Raw genomic sequence first — 16,097 nt, forward strand, 5'->3', positions numbered from 1 at the left:
GTCGCCTGCCCTTCAGACTCTGTTCTGAAGAGCAGCTTCCAGGCAATGTGAATGCAGAAGAATGCTTTTCCACCAAGGTGCAACCTGGAAGAAACCAAATTCAGCACCTTCTGATGAAAAGACCAGAGATCCTTCTCGAGCCACTCCCCTCCAAGGAGCTGGCACTGTAGAGCTGTGCTGAAGCCGTGAGGCAGTGCTTCTGTTGTAGCCCCAGGAGCAAGCAGCATTCCCCAGTGAATCCCGGCTGAGGGGCTCTGGCTGCAGCGCTGTGTGCGCTGCCCCGAGGGCGGCAGCAGGGACCTTCGGGGGCAGCACTCAGCCCCAGGGCACCACCCAAGCTTATCTGCACTTTCTTTTGGGAACTTGCCCAGCCTGCCTCTGAAACAGGAAAACGAAAGCATAGCAACACTGGCTTCTCCTTGTTTCTTAGGGGAAGCATCACTGCAGTTTGATTTTTAAACTGGAAGAAGGTAGATTTAGATTAGATATTAGGTAGAATTTATTTTATAATGAAGGCAATGAAATGCTGCAAGGGTTTTTCCAGAGAAGCTGTTGTTGATTTATCTATGAAGGTGTTCAAGGCCAGTTTACATGGGGCTCTGAGGAACCTGATCCAGATGAAGATGTTCCGTTTCCCAGGGGTTGGACTAGATGGTGGTTAAAGGGGCCTTCCCACCAAAATTGTTGTAGGTTTTCCTGGGTGATTGTATGATCCTTGTCCCATACTAGCGTGCCAGTGTTCTACTTGAAGTTCTTTGGGATAACACAGAGATGTTACCCAGCTCCAGCAAATTTTCTGGCCCTTTCCATAGTGACCCTGTCCAGCACCCTCCACTTACAAGCTCCTCTTTGGTCCCTGCAGGCCTCAGCCAAGCAGCTGTCAATGGCACAGCTTCCAGTGTGCAGAGAAAACACCCTGGTAATGCCTTGAAGAAGAAGGTCTTGAGGAAGCAGGACAAGATGCCCTTACTGCCCACTATGCCCATCATCCAAGAGGAAGGCAGTGTCCCATGCAACTCCTCAGGTAAGTCTGCTCTGTGGCAGCTTTTTCCCATATAGTTATTTCCTTGCAAAAGGAGCACAAAGTGCCTCCTGCCTCAGCCAGCACAACTGGGCTCTTTGGTCAATAGCCTGTCCGGGAATGAGCACCAAATCCACTTTTGAGTTCCTCCAGCTTGGTTGTCTTGCCGTAGTCGGTTTTTAGAGATGCATTGGAAAGTTGAGCTGAATAAAGTAGAGGTAAAGGCCTAAGCTCGGGCTTTTGTCCATCCTGATAATCCAAACTACAGCGCTGGTGCCAGGAGACAGCTGTAAGTGCAGAGAGGAGCTGGGGACAGTGTGCCAGGGTGTGCTCACTGTGTACCTACGAGTACCACCACCATCAGTTGACCACTCCCCATCGGGGCCCTCTGCCTGTGCTGTTGTCCGGCTCTGCAGCCAGCTTTTCTGCTATCCTAGTAAGGGTTGTCTCTGCATGGCAGTCAGTGCCTTGGTACAGTCGTGCTGCTGCTCCCTGAAGCGATCAATGGCTCCTGGCTGCCACCATCCCATGGCCTGCAATTCCAAGAGGAAACAAGCAGTGCCTCCTGTGTCACTGCAGCCAAACACAGTGGCTGCTGGTAGGAGGTGACAGTCAGGAGGGGCTGCCTGGTGCTCCAAGGTTGCCTGTGCTATCATCCCAACTAGGGTGAGATAAAAAGAAGGGAGCAAGGAATAATAATTGGAATGCTCTTTTCTACTGATGCTACTTCCACGTTGAGAACTGACCAGAATTGAGCCTGGGTTGTTCCGGCTTGGCTTGGTGCTGTGGCAGGGCAGCTGCAGGAGTTTCCTCAGGGAGTTGCAGAGTGCCTCAGTCCTCAGGGCTGGGGGAAATGAGGGCGCTGGGACAAGAGAGGCCCCTGGGGGTTTCCCTCTAGGTGTAGCCATTCCCACTGGTCGTCCCTGTCTGGCAGGGAGTGGGAGCTCTGCGGCCTCAGGAACCTGCCGCTGGCTGTGCTAACTGTGGCACTTGGGAGCTGGCACTGTGTGGGCAATGGTCAGGTTTAGCCTGGAGCTGTGCCCATCTGGGGGGGCTGGGAGAAAGCAAGGAGCCCAAGGAGGCAGACAGCAGGGAGGTGTGTGAGGCAGTGCCAGTTTGCAGCACATGGAAGCCTGGCTGGGAGCTGGGGCTGCAGGCCGCTCCATGGCGGGGTGCCTTGCCCGGGGCTGCAGCGCTCAGGGCTGACCCTCTCCTCACAGTGACCTCGCAGACGGCCACTGGTGCCGAGCGCCGACAGGAGCTGCTCCGTGAGCGTGGGCACAAGGACACAGCCTCTGCTGACCCGCAGCAGTCCTTGCTCCAGGCACTCTCCTGGCTGGGCAGCGATGACTGGTAAGAAAGGCCCCGGTCACTCTGTCTCCCTCTTAGCGTTAAGGAAGCTTACAAGTGGATCTTGCCAGTGCCTCTGAGCCCCGACAGCCCAGAGGGCAAAGGACTCTGCTGAAACCACTCCAGAGCAGTGAGAGGATCAAGATTTGAGAGCAGCCTTTGCTTGGCCTCGGTCTGCAGCTGTGCTCCAGCTGCTGCCGCTCTGTGCTGCTCCCTCGCTTTGCCTGCTGCTCCATGGAGCTGCAAAGGAAGTCTTGAGGGAAGAGAGGAAGCTGTGGGATGAGATGATTTGCTGGCTGAAGGCAGCAGCAGGATGGCAGCAGTTTTGAGTGTAGAGATTTGGGTGCCTTGGGGCACTGGCCCAGTGGGACTGAGTAAGATTTCTCTCTGCTCCCAGTGCTGACAGCAATGGCAGGTGACAGGGTCTCCCTGTGACCTCCTGCATGTGAGTCCCAGAAGCAGCTCCAGGGAGTCGCTCTTTCTGAGAAATGGACTGATTTGTGCTTTCAAATCCCCAGCCTGTCTTTACTCCTGAAAGGCTCATGGCAGAAGGGAAGGAGAAAGCAATGAAACCCTCTAGGAATCTTGGACTTTTTGAATTCAACTTTTTTCTTCTCACTGCTTCATATGGGCTGGAGGTGTTTTGCCAATACTCAACATGTGTCCCACAATTAGACACAGAGAGAAGGAGGCCCAGAGGTGATAACCCTACGAATGTTAGGTGATGCTGGTTAAGTTTTTGGTGATATTGGTTGTGATGTCGGGGTTAGCATAAACTCACTGTTGGATGCTTCATTCACACAGGGGTACAGACTCCATTCACAATGGGATAAGCATGAAAAATCTGCCACATGCATCTCTTTGTGCAGTCACATTTGCTTTGCAATTCTCTTCTGCTTCCTCTTCCCCCTTTTTGTTTGGTGCCCTTTGAGGTACAAGAGAGCTTCTGCAGGTGTGGGGGGTCCCGGTGACTCTCAGGGGTGCCCATGGGATCGGTCAGCAGCCCTGTGCTGCAGCCCTGATGCCTCACACACCTTCCTGTAGCTCAGGGCTGCCTAGAGCAAGTGCTGAGAGACAGAGTTGTTTACACCTTTTAAATAACATGTTGCTGTAGTGGGCATTGTTTTTGGTAGGGGATTCTGGGAAAAGGCAGAGTTTCAACTGTTCTTTCCCAGGCGTGGAATCTTATGGGACATCCTGCTGCTGCTTTTCTGGGGAATGTGGAGGTGGAGTGGAGTGGGTGAGACACAGGCCTAAATTGTAGAGTGGAAACTCAGCTCCAGAGTGCCAGTGCAGAGTCTCACTGCTGATCTGCCTGCTGGCACTGCCAAAGAAGGAACATGCCCCAATAACTGCCCAATGGGATTGTGTCTCAGGGACATGCACAGGGAGGTGACAAGAAACAGGAGCATGACCCAGTCTCACAGCTTCTAGGAGACCGTGACATAGGGACTCCATAGGCCAGACATTTCAGAAATGCTGTCTTGTAAAATAGTCAGAAATGAAGACACTGAAACCCCTCTATTTGTCTCTTGGATTTGTGTATGCTTTTGACAGCAACAACATCCTGCGGGAAGGAGCTCCACAATTTCATTAAGTACTCCTTGAAAAGCACCTCCCATTGTTTGACTGAGCTGCCAGCCTGGTAATTTCAGAGGGTGCTGCCTAGTTCTTGGGTGGAGAGAAAAATCCATCTTTTTGGTACTTGCCTTTCAGGGAGATGAAGGAGAAGGGACTGGTCAGCATCAAACTCCTGGCTGGGTCCCATTCAGAAGTCCTGCTTTCAAGGCTTCGTGACATTTGCTTGGCAGTTACCAGTGAGGTGAGAACACTCTTGTGAATTGTGCCCTGTACTTCATACACGGTGTGTAGAGTAGCTATGTGCTTGTTCATCTCCATGTGTGCTCAGAGACTGCCTTCATTTCTCTTTTTAGATCTTGTATTTCTAAGGTCTGTCAGGTTTCTATGGGATCTGTGTGTAGATGTAGTTGTATTCACTGGTAGGTCGGGTATCTGACACTCATCTTTGAGTGAGCTGCCATTATCATGAAATGTGCAAATGCAGAAAAAGATACTCTAATTATGTTATTTTCAGAGTCCTAGTCTCTGCCCGAGCTGTCATTCAACACTGCAAATTAGTCTGTAGGCCTGAGCGTGTGTTTTCTGTTTCCTGGCTGAGTGCTTCAACTGCTGGTGTTGCTTTTTTAAACAGGAGCACGTGACTCTTTTATCTTTATGACTGACGCCTTTATGGTTTGAAAGCAGCCCTTACTTTAATTTGGTTCTTTGTGTTTCAAAGAAAAGAGCCTAAAGGGAAAGCAGTTGACATTAAAGAAGGCTTAAGTAGATACTTTATGAAATTTCTTATTTTTAGGCCTGTTACATGCAAGTCTGAGGCCAGATATTGGTGCCAGTGGAAGTGTCATGCTGTGCATGTGCTCTTCTGCTCTTATTGTGCTTTTATGTTCCTCTGGACACAGTGGGATGTGTTGTCATTTGCTGGGACGTCTGTCTAAGGCAACTGGTTTTCTTTCCAAGGTCATTCTTATGTTTCCCCTCATGACTTCCCCAGGTGACCAACCTCCGCTCAAAGGTGTCCTACTCGGCCATTGTCACTCTGGGAGAGCTCTTTGTGACCTTGAAGAAGGACATGGACTCTGAGGTGGATGAGGTGGCTCGGGTCCTTCTGCACATGATGTGTAATTCGCCAGAGTTTGTTGAGAAAGCAGCCAGTCACACCCTGGGGATCATGGTGGAGAATGTGACTCCTGCACCAGCAATGACTTCTCTCCTGGACAGTGGAGTCAAGTAGGTTCTTCTTTCAGTGATATTCTTCACCTTCTAGAGTACTTCTAGGTGGGGGAAGGGATGAGAGAAAGAATGGGAATGGTGGGAGGGAAGGGTCCTGTATCCTGCATCTTCTGTCAACTCAGTGACTGGATTCTCCAATCCACCTCATTTCTTTCCTCTTGTCCCATATTTCTGCCCTCCCTCAACCTATGAGTTCTCAGAATGAAAGAGCTGTAGAATATGGGAAGTTGGACGAGGCCATGAGGATGATTAAATCCAGTTCCTGGCCTTGCACAGAGCACCCCAAGAGTCACACCATGTGCCTGAGATTGTTGTCCAAATGCTTCTTGAACTCTGTCAGGCTTGGTGCTGTTGACCACTGCCCTGGGGAGCCTGTTCCAGTGTCCCAGGCACCCTGTGGGTGAATAAGCTTTTCCTGATATGCAACCTAAACCTCTTCTGACTCATCTTCCCTCTGCTTCCTGGAGTCCTCCCAGTCTGTCAGAGTTGCCTAGATGTGGTGAATGGTGGGGAAGTGCAAGTGCCTGCAAAGGCTAAGGATAGAGCCTTGTGCTTCTGTGGGAAGAGGGACAATTGCAATTGCAGCTATGAGTGCTCTTTGATATTTCACTGCACTAAGCACAGAGGCCCTGGGAAAAAACATGCATCCTCATGATGCCATTAACTGGAGAAATAAGGAGGGTACTTGCTGGGGTATGGAGCACCTAGGGGAGAATGTGCTGGCTGTGACACAGCCTGCACAGCAGGTGCAGCTCCTGCCAAAAGGAGTCCTGAATGACTGTCCTGGCCATAGAGCTCTACTTTCTAATCAAACTGATGTTTCATGTTAGCCTTGAGATGATGAATCACTGCACATACACCTTCACAGGCCCACTACTATGGAATAGCTGATGCAAATGCTGCCTTAAGTGTTTGTGCTGAGCCTGATAATTATCAAAAGACACTCTCTAGAACTGGACAATCTGGGTAAATTGATTGCCACATTTTCCCCATCTTTGCAATAGGATAAAACATTCAGATGTACCCCTTGCCAATCCTCACAAAAGAAACAGGCTGCATTGCTGCATATTCTGCAACTTCACGGCCCACAGTGTGTTTTCTCTGCATCTGTATTTTTCCAAAGCTCTGCAGATTTGGGGATAAATGGCTGGAATGAGCCTCAGTCCTGCTGCAGCTCTGTGTAATGGGTGCCCTCTGTTAGGTCAGCATGAATGGTCTTTCATTTCTAAAGAATTCATATGTAATCTAATTTTTTATCTTTCTCAGTGGAAATTGTGGCAAAGACACTGAGTATCAGGTAGTGCAGGGAGACTGAATTCCTCCGTCTTCCTTGCAGACAGTCCTTGTGTCCAATGCTAATTTGAGTTTCTCTGAGGACAGAAGCTTCTACAGGTGTCTGAAGCTGCAGGGAGAAGCCAGGCCTCCTTCCCGCAGCAGTGGCAGGGAGCACGCTCTGGCCAAGGCCTGTGCTGCTGTTGCTCCTTCTCCCTGTGCCCCAGTGTTTGCTCTCCTCTTGCCAGGAGCCGCCACGCCCAGGTGCGGAAGTGTGCGGCGCAACTGCTGCTGTCCTTGATGGAGAAAATTGGAGTCACGAAGCTCGCAGGCACACCCAGGGCTGAGAGGCTGGCGCACGCCGCAGGGACGCTTGCTCAGGACTGCCACAAGGACACAAGGTAACCATCTTCATTTCACCTCCTCACACAGGAAAACTGTCTTGTGTCTGTCTAGAAAGGTAAAACCACAAAAGAGTGGTAACGAAAGGCAATATTAAGTTACCTCACGGTGTGGATAAGGGCCATAGAGGCATGGAATACCCGGAGTTGTATGGGGTCCATTGGGGCCATGGAGTCCAGCTGCCAGCCATGTGCAGGACATGCCAAGAGTCACTCCATGTGCCCAAGAGCATGGTCCAAACACTTCTCGAGCTCTGTCAGCCTTGGTGCTGTGACCACTGCTCTGGATTACCTGGGGAAATGACTGTAGTGGGTAAGCTGAGGTTGTCCAGCAAGAAGGAGCATTGCCAACTTCCTGTGACTTGAAGGATTCTTTCCTGAGATCAAAAGAGCTCAGATTTGGCAGTCAAACAGTTTTGTTTGATCTTAGGTGCACAACACAGAGCCAAAATGTTGCCTCATGTTCATCACTGAAAGACCCAAAGCAGATCTTTCTCGTTAACTTAAAACTTTTCTAGAAGTATTTCAGGGCTAATGTATTCAGTCTGTCTAAACCTCTTCTGCAGCTCTCTAGAATGCTGTTGTCTGTGGCTCAATGACCTCTAAATTTCTTCTGGAGGAAAACTGGTTTCCTAGTGGCAAAATCAACCCAAGCCACCCAAATCCCCTTACTTTGATGATTCAATTAATAGCTGCCAAAAATACAGGAGCAACTAGCTGCTGCTCTGCACACATATGGAATAGTCAAGAGGAGGCCTGAGGTGTTTCGTGCTGGATTCTCTGCCAGTTAATGGAAGGCAAATTATTGAGCAATGGCAGCAAGGTACTTCTAATGGGATCTGACAACAAAACAGATGTGTTTCACTTGTTCCCTGGGATCCTTTGATCCCACAGAAGCACACCCACAGTTTCAGAGTGAAATGATATTTTTCTCTCACTTTGCTGAGTAGGTAATGCCATCTCATGCAAGGATTGCAAAGGATGACATTAAGGTATCAGCCTCTTCTGTTAACAGGTTTCCTTTGTTTGTTCGATTTCCTTCCTTCCTTCCTTCCTTCCTTCCTTCCTTCCTGGAATCCTTCCTTCCTTCCTGGAATCCTTCCTTCCTTCCTGGAATCCTTCCTTCCTTCCTGGAATCCTTCCTTCCTGGAATCCTTCCTCCCTTCCTCCCTTCCTCCCTTCCTCCCTTCCTCCCTTCCTCCCTTCCTCCCTTCCTCCCTTCCTCCTTCCTTCCTTCCCTCCTTCCTTCCTTCCATAGGAATTATGGACAGGAGATGGTGAAGATGTTGATAAATCATCCAAAATGTAAAATGCTTTTGGAGCGATCCATTCCCGCCTGTGACCTGGAAGATATTCTGAGAAGAATAAAGAAGAAAGTAAGTGCTTGGCAGGAGAAATGTCTCCTTTGTGCAAGTATAGCCACAGCTAATAGGACATCAAACATACCTAATCTGTCTTTATCTCATTCCCCTTCTGCTCAATCATTTTGCTCCTGGGAATGAGCTGTTAATCCCCAGCCTGTTCATCTGCAGACCACAAAGGAACTGATATTCTTAGGGGAAAAGTGGGGCTTTGAATATTTTGACTATTGGTCACAAAGAGGAAAGGGGAAGAGGAGAAAGTGGGTTTACATTTAAGCATAACTCCCCACCCTGCTGTCCCTGCTCTGCTCCCAGTAAAGCAATGAAGTGAGAAAAGTGCTTCTGAGGAGAACAGAGTCTTTGCAAAAGACACTGGAAGCAGTAGTGCCAAGAGAATTTCCAAAACTGCAGCAGATGTCCCAATCAATCCTAATTGCTACAATTACCGTCTGTCTTTTGGGAATACTGCCCTGCTGTCAAGCCCTGTGGAGCTGGAAGAAGCTTGGTGAATCCAGCAGCATCCAGAGGAAAATCATTTGTCTGGGGGGGGACTTTCATTGTTTTTATCCACGTTATAGGAGCATGTCCTTTGTGCACAAACAGGGAGAGCGAGTGTTGAACCAAATCACCTTCCAACAAAATTGGCCCACCCCAAAGAGTCCTAATTTTTCTGCTTTTTCCTATAAGATCTCTTGGTGCCTACCAGTTTCCATTATTCCCATTTATGCTCGAGACTCATGAATTGGGGAGTTTAAACTGCTGCTCACTATGGCAGCACCCATAACCTGCCTTGGGCTATTGCAAACAAAGAGTTGGCATCACTGAATCTCTGGTCTGTTTCCTTCTGTAGGTTTGGAAATATTTCCCTAAGACTTGGTAGCAGTGATCCTGGTTCTAACTTGTGTTTTTAAGCAGACAGTTTCCTATTCTATATTCGAAATGTTGGTGGGGTTTCTCTGTGTCCTTGTAGGGGATGGAAGAGCAGAAGGGTGAACGCCCATCTGTCAAGAGCCCTGTGAAGATGAGGAGCCATGTGTCAAAGAAGCCCCAGGCCACATTTCCTTCTAGTCAACGGTACTGAGCACTTTTGTTAGATGTGACAAAGCACACAACAAGCTTGACATTTCTCTTCCTCAGGAAAATCTTTCTGGAGAGATGGCCTGTGCCACTGATTCTTTCCTTACCCTACAAATTTTCTTTGATAAAAATGCCTATATCTGCATTAATAATATTTGTAGATTGTCTCCCGTAATGATTGTCTTGAAGTCCATGCTGTTTTCAGAGCCTCATGATTCTCTAGCTTGAAATCACATCATGAGTAAAGCACCTCTGGATGTTTTGCTCACAATTATCTGCAGGTATTATCACCAACAAGCCATCATTTGCTTTTATTTTCCAGGGTGAAGTCGACCTCGGATGGACGCCTCCTACACCATCCAAAAGTCCAGGTCACGTTGCCTCCAGCTGTGGATGAAATGGAGATGCTCCAGAAGCTTGATGATCTCCTGGAAGCCAAGGGGTTTGAGACACGGATGGAAGGAGTGGCACTCCTCCTAGACCTGTGCAAAAACAGCCCCAAGCTCATCACCACAAACATTGTCCAAGTATGTAGGGTATCTTCACTGTTCCTTCCCTTCAGCTCCTCTCCCAAGCCTGTAGCAATGAAGTTAATTCAGTCTGTCTTGGCACTACATCCTGCCTTGTTGGGACAGGCTGGTCCCTCTTACCCAGACAAATTTAATTCAGGTCCAGCATGCAGGACAAGTTCTTTCAGTCCAGCTGTATTTGTCTGGCAGGTGCCTATTGATGTTGTTCATCACATGATGACAGAATTTTCCACTGCCCTAACCTTTGCTGTCTCCTACTCCCAGCTGGGTTCAATGAAAGGAATCCAGCCACTGAAAGCATGGCAATTCTTCTCTTGATGAAAAATGGGTTTGGATGTGGAAGAGAAGTATCAGGCTGGGTTGGTATAACCCAAATGTTTTTACAGACATACTTCTCCAAACTCCATCCTGTCTTGCACAAACACAACTGTGGCTACTCGTTTCCATCCTTGTCTCTATTGCACTTGGTAAAGATGGTGTGTAACCTTCTCGGGTATTGAATGCTCATTTCTACATCCCCTCTTCAAACAAGGACATTTTAATCCAGCTTTCTTGCTGCTTGTTCTCTTCACAGATTTTTGATCATTTTGTCCTGAGAATATGTGACACGCACAAGAGAGTGAAGCAGATGGCGCTGGACGTGCTGGCAGAAATGATAGCCATCCTGGAAGATGCCTTGAACCCCGTGATTGTCCGTTTAGTGGAAGGAATACTAAAGAGCCTGAACTCAAAGGATACCGGGGTTCATGCTGCAGCTGTGAAAGCGCTGGAAAAATCCGTTTCTCATTTTGGTAAGGCTGACATGGACTCTCCTCAACTGTGTCTCTGCCTCTCTGACACAAGAGAACACTGAGTGCCGTGAGAGCTCTTGTTGCCCGTGGAACACTCCAGCTGACATCCACCAGAAGCTGTGGGGGTGCAGTCCTTAGGCACCAGTCCCCCAAGAGGCTTGAATGTGCATCAGCATTTCCCACAAGTGCCAGGAGCCCTTGGCTCTGTGCTGCTTGTCTGGAGAGGAGGTCCTGGACTACAGCTTTGCTACAATTCAGAGGCAAAGGGGATTTTGGAGATTGCTTGGACCCCATTAGATTTCCCAAATGAATAGCTTTGCTGTTGCCATGAAGGGACACTGGCCCATCATGGCTCCTGCAGAGCAGCCCCCTGGAAGGCTCCACATTATAGGCATTAGCTGCCTCTGTTCCACCTTTCCCATTTGTCTTCTTTTTTCAAATGGGACACTTATGATTCACCAAGTGCATTTCCTTAAAACAAGCAGATAGAAATCCATCTGTCAGTGATGTCTTGTTCCACATGTTGTTTTCATGGAGCAGGATGGCTGTGGCAATTACCTACACAGGCAAGGACTGCTCTAAATTCCTTTGTCACAGAGATTTATGTCAGCACTGAAAATGCTGCTCGGGAGAAATATGCCTGACAAATGGAGTGTTGAAGAGGCAGATCTTCAAGGGGAGTTTCCACTTTCTCCACCCCAGCTGCTCTGCGAACTCCTGAACTGCCTGACTCTGTGCCTTTGTGTATCCCAAGTCTGGGCTTCTTCCTGTTTGCTCTGGAGTTCAAAACCTTTTCACTGCTTACGTGTGATTGAACTCTTGAGGTCCTTGATCTCAAATGTTTAACGTAGCTCCAGGTCCAGCAGACAACTTTGCATTGACAAATGTGAACGGAGAGGTTTTCTTTGGGAATTTGAACCCCCCTCAAGTAGGCTGGAAGGAAAGAAGTACATCAGCAGAAAATTACTTGATTTTATAAATTGGGGCTGCCCCTGCCCTTCCCCTCCCCACTCTCCTTTCTCCTAGGACCTCAGAAGAGTGAGCAGAAACGTGTGTTTCTCTTGTAGATAAAGTAGCACTGATGAAAGAGTTCAGCCACCAATGGAGTCAGCTGAGTGGCCAAGCTCTGCTGGATGTGACAGAGCGTATCACAGGTATGGCCTCTGCTAAGCCAAGAGGTCTCCCCAGGGAGCATTTCCAGGGCATTCCTGGCAAAAGACAGTAGAGTAGCTGCTCCAAATCAGGAGGTGCTGAGCTTGTCCCTCCTGCCCAATGCCCATGGCAGCTGTGTTTGGCAGGTTTTCCCTGGCTGCTGCAGAGGTGTGCAGTACCTGGCATGGGGGTGGCGCTCGGCCTTGGGGCCGAGCTCTCACTGGGGCATCTCAGAGCCCACCTCCAGGAAAGGGAGGGGTTAAAAATACCCGAGCTGGCTCTTCTCTTGGGAGCTCAGGGTCATCTCTGGTCCTTTAGGGAAAATGTAGCAAGTGCTATTTCAGGCAATCCGTTTGTTTTGTCCTCACAGAATTCTCATTTTGCTCTTGAAAGGTTTTGAGACTGAACCCTGCAGTGCCTGGGGGTCACAGCTTAGGTCAAAACTCAGCACCCAGATTAGGGGCACGGATTTGGTGCAAGGCAGCCTTTGGGGCCAGAGGGGCAGAAGCAGAGTGCTGAGGCTCCCTGCCTGTGCTGTCAAAGTGGCATTGGACTGAGCATTTCAGGGTGTGCAAACAGTGTCTTCCTGTGTCAGTGCTGTCCAAAATGCTACAAATGCAGCTGATAATTGATTCCTCAGAGGAGCTTGCTATGTCAGCAACAGCCCAGGATTGGAAAAGTGATAATCTCTCTATATAGTGGACAAGATGATTTACAGCCTTGCTTTAACGGGGTCTAAATGCACTGCTAAGTGTGCCAGCATCTTTAAATGCAAGGTTTCATAGATGTTGTGTCTTCTTCAGCAATCTCAAATGCTCAGTGTTCGGTGACTGAGAATGTCAAAAGCCCTTGAAAGGGCATTGGGATAAAGTAGATGTCTAGGAAGAGGGAATTTAGTTTTGGGGATAATTTGATCTCTTCTTCAAATAAAGGAAATAAACATAAATTAGGACTCTTTTAGGAAGAGCAGATGTTCTCTCTGAGATTTAGTGGGAACAAACAATGTTTTCTCAAGTTCCATTGTGACCAATGTCTTGAATTGGATTTTAACTGAAATTAACACCCATTTTGAAATGGATGCCATAACCCTTTTCCTGCTTGGCAGAATTGGTTTTGGGCACTTTCAGGAAGTGTTTCAATGTTGATGATTGCTGGTGGATTACGAGCATAGAGAAAATGAAGTCTCTTCCACCACAGAATAAGAAGTGGTTACTGCATAACATTTTGCCTGATCAGAAAATATGAATGGTGTCCAGAGCATTTCAGGTTTTGATGTCTCAGCCACATCTGCCATGCAAGGAGCCTGTTGGTTGTCAATGTTTTGTCTGTGTTTGACAAAGTTCAGTCCAGAAATTGAGCAGGGAGAAGGCTTCAGAGAGAAAGGGAGAAGACACTCGTGTTGTGGTTAAATTTCATTCATCTGTGTTGCATTTTTCTCTCTACATTCTACTATTGCAGTGCACATTGCAAGAAAAATGCCATTAACATTGGGAGGGGGAATGACATTAAAATGTGGAGATGCACAAATGCCACAGCAATGAGGTCTGGGTAATTACCTAAGACACCCTGAGGTTTGAAGCAGCTGTTTGTTGGAAGGCACAAAAGCATTGTGCCAAAGACAGCAGCTAGTCACTGATGTTTCTAATCCAGCTGTCAAGCAGCACCCATGTCTGGTGGGCTGGAGTTTGGAAGTGTGGTCTAATAGTGCCCTTTGCTGTGTGCCACTGAGCAAAGGGAAGAGCCAGATTGGATTCTGGCACTTTGACATCAAGGGTCACAAAGATGGAATTGTCCTTTTTCTTAGAAACCTTTCAATTGAATCTCCATGGTGCATTTCCAAATCTTCAGTGTGGGTTTAGACAACTTCCTAATGGAAATGAAAGGGAAGTTGACATTTTAGTCATTCTTGAGGTTGAAACAGGTTGTGAAATGATCCAGTAAAGGTACAAGTTCTGCCACAGGTGCAAGTATTTGTTTGGAGACAGTACTCCTGAGGTGTTGGTGGTTCTATTTTGGGGAGGATCAGCTGCTTTGGCCATTTCTAGATCGTGGGGCTCTGTGTGCTATTTCACTGCTCTTAGGCAGAGAGGCTTCCAAGAAGCAAATCTCGAGGTGGATCCTTGTTTGCATTAAGGTTGTTGTTTCAGAAGCTTGTGTCTCTGTCCCGGCAGTGCTTGTGGCAGGGGTTTATGCCAGGAGCCCTGAAGTGGTCCAGCGCTACGCCCTGCCCGTGCTCTGGTCCTTCCTGGAGAACAAGGCGCTGCCTGTCCGCAGCGCCAATGTGCGCACGGTGGTCACCAGGCTCGCCTCTGCCCTCTACGAGGTGATGGGCACCAAGCTGAAGAAGCGTGCTGCCAGCCAGCCCCCACATGTCCAGGAAAACCTCTCCAACATCCTGGGCTGGTGAAGGCTTGATGTTCTCCAGCAAGTTGACCAAGTGCTGAGATGGACACCTGCGGTTCTGACCTTTTAGCTGGGCCAAAATTGACAAAATACTCAGGAAGGGTGTGCATCTGCCCCTGCTCTCTCCACTGCCCTTCCTAGTCATGGCATGCTCAGGGGCCTGAAGACACTCTGGATTGAGGACAAAGTGAAGGACTAGCATGGCTCAGCCTCCCACCGAGGTAAGGTGGGAGCTGGGCCGCTCTCTGGTGGGAGGAAGGGACTTGTGCCAGCCTGGAGAGCCTGTGCACATTGCCAGGGAGCAGTTGTGCCCTGCAGGTGCCCCCTGCCATGAGCTGTGCTGCTGCCAGTGCCCCGTGGAGCTGTAGGGCTGCTGAGCTGTGGGGCAGGGAGAGGAGCAGGAGGCTGCATGTGCAGCTGAGCCATTGCTGGGAAGTACAGGGCTCTGGGCTCCCTGCTGTCCCAGGGCAGCCCAGAGGCCAGGGAGTTCCCCTGGGAGCTCTGTGGAAGTGGCTCAGGGTATCCTGTGGCCTGCCTCAGGTGGCTGCTGTCAGGTGCATGTTTCCCTGTGCAGCTAGTTTCCAGGATAGTTTCCAGGAAATGTGTCCCATGAAACATGGAGCTTCTGATGTTTTAGGTTTACATTGCAGCCTCTGTTACATTTTGTTTTCCCACTTTGCAGGCCTGAGTGGTGACTTTATTGCCGAGAATCTTTCTGGGTCACCTCCCTCTATGCTCCTTCCCTCCAAGCCATTGCCTCCCATCTGGAAGGGCTCTCCTTCCTGCAAGCCAATCATAATGTGCAATGGAGAGGAAGAGAAAGGGAAAGATGGCACTGGCTACAAAGATATCAGTAGAAACAGCCCGGAGCTGAGTTCAGAGGGAAAAGGGAGTGAGGTAAGGATACCAAGCTAAGTCCTGTGTGATAGATTTTCAGTTTCTGCACTGTAGTGATTCCTAGAGAGGCTGATCTGGAAGAGAGACCACGCATAGTTAAAGGAATACAGTAGGTGATAATTAAGAGGCCTTAAAAGGATACACCTTGGGCAGTACAAGAGCCTGGCCCGGGCTACACCCAGGAGGGATCCAAGATGGATCCCGCTCATGAGTTTTTACACTTTTATAACCTTTGGTCAACTTATATAGTAGGGGTTAATTGTCCAGTTACAGCTTCAGGTCACCAAGTCCCATCCTTCTGGTCGACTCCCGGCGCTTTCCCATTGTTTATGATTTTTGGGTAATGGTTGTCCTTGATTCTTAAGCTGGAAAAAGATTGCTGTGTCTAACTGCCCTGAGAAGAGAACCTACCAACACTTAATACAAAGTTCAGAGTCCCACACCAAGTCAGCACAGAATCTGAGGAAAGTGAAAGCTAAAACTTAAAGCATCAACAGGAGGGAGTCTGAGAGCTTTTCCTGTGGGCTAAGCCCATGGAGGCAGCTCAGCCAAGGAAGAGCTCAGCTGGACACTGCACTTCAGGCTGTCTTTGCAATGAGTGTGTAGTGCAGACTTCACAATCCTCAGCATGTACCAATAGCAGGAGAGGTCTTTGAATGGTTTCTGGGTTCTGTCATGGCTTTTCCTCTGTCATATGGCTGAGAAAACACCAAAAGCAAGTCAGGGCAGCAAAAGTTGCCCAAAAGGGAAACCATCCTTCTGCATTTAGTAACGTAAGGGTAACTTTGAACCATGTCTAAGACTTGGTGTTTTTTTTCTGTCAAATCTGTCTGGCTGGGAAGGAAGAAGTTGTTTGCTGGAACAGGCAGTGCTACAAAGTCAGTTCCAGGTGGTCTCAGCTTTTGAGTTGTACAGCCATGGCCTTCTACACAGTTGACTCTGATGCTATTTCTAGATTTCGTCAGCTTCTGGGCAGCTGTGTGCTGTGGCATGGCTTTGTCCAGAGGGAAGGGATGGGAGGTGGCCATGGG

Source organism: Cinclus cinclus, chromosome 3 (genome assembly GCF_963662255.1).
Source record: "Cinclus cinclus chromosome 3, bCinCin1.1, whole genome shotgun sequence".
NCBI classification, from domain to species: Eukaryota; Metazoa; Chordata; class Aves; order Passeriformes; family Cinclidae; genus Cinclus; species Cinclus cinclus.